Source organism: Arachis hypogaea, chromosome 19 (assembly GCF_003086295.3).
Source record: "Arachis hypogaea cultivar Tifrunner chromosome 19, arahy.Tifrunner.gnm2.J5K5, whole genome shotgun sequence".
Taxonomy (NCBI): Eukaryota; Viridiplantae; Streptophyta; class Magnoliopsida; order Fabales; family Fabaceae; genus Arachis; species Arachis hypogaea.
The window spans coordinates 27,399,255-27,400,599 of record NC_092054.1 but is presented as its reverse complement, the minus strand read 5'-3'; positions in this window follow the sequence as shown (position 1 = coordinate 27,400,599).

Sequence of the window (1,345 nt, the reverse complement as noted above, 5' to 3'; positions counted from 1 at the left end):
GACTAAAAAAAAAGATATGATTTTGAAAATCTTTGACTAATTTAATACAAAATTTCAAAATTTATGAGTAAAATAAGGAAAATATATTTTTTTGATTTTTGAATTTTAATGAGGAAAGAGAAAAACAACAAAATGACACCAAACTTAGAAATTTTAGATCAAAACAGAGAGAACAAACAAGAAAACTTTGAATGTCAAGATGAATACCAAGAACACTTTAAAGATCAAGATGAACACAGAGAACAAATTTTTGAAAAAAAAATTAAATAAATAAAAGCACAAAAACACACCAAACTTAAAATTTTTAGAAAATCAAACACAAATTTTCGAAAAATTAAAAGAAAACACAAAGAAGACACCAAACTTAGAATTTTTAAAGATCAAGAGACAACTAAGAGTATGCAAATTCGAAAAATTAAAAGAAAGTAAAAACATGCAATTGACACCAAACTTAAAATATGAAACTAAACTTCAAATAAAAGACTCTAAACCAACAAAAATAAAATATTCCTAATCTAAGCACCAAGATAAACCTTCAGTTGTCCAAACTCGAACAATCCCCGGCAACGGCGCCAAAAACTTGGTGCACGAAATTACAATCACACTTTTTGCAACTCCGCACAACTAACCAGTAAGTGCACTGGGTCGTCCAATTAATACCTTACGTGAGTAAGGGTCGATCCCACGGAGATTGTCGGCATGAAGCAAGCTATGGTTATCTTGTAACTCTTAGTCAGGATATCAATAATTCTCAGATTTAATTGTAAAAAGAAAAAGAACATGAAATAAATACTTGTCATGCAGTAATGAAGAACAGGTTGAGGCTTTGGAGATGCTTTATCTTCTGAATCTCTGCTTTCCTACTATCTTCTTCTTCATGCACGCAAGGCTCCTTCCATGGCAAGCTTTATGTTGGGCATCACCGTTGTCAATGGCTACTTCCCGTCCTCTCAATGAAAATGTTCCAAATGCGCTGTCACCGCACGGCTAATCATCTGTCGGTTCTCGATCATGTCAGAATAGGATCCATTGATCCTTTTGCGTCTGTCACTACGCCCAACACTCATGAGTTTGAAGCTCGTCACAGTCATCCCTTCCCATATCCTACTCAGAATACCACAGACAAGGTTTAGACGTTCCGGATTTCAGGAATAGCCGCCAATAATTCTAGCTTATACCACGAAGACTCTAATCTGAATCATGAGGCTAAGAGATATGCATTCAATCTAAGGTAGAACGGAGGTGATTGTCAGGCACGCGTTCATAGGTGAGAATGATGATGAGTGTCACGGATCATCACATTCATCAGGTTGAAGTGCGAATGAATATCTTAGAATAGAAGCAA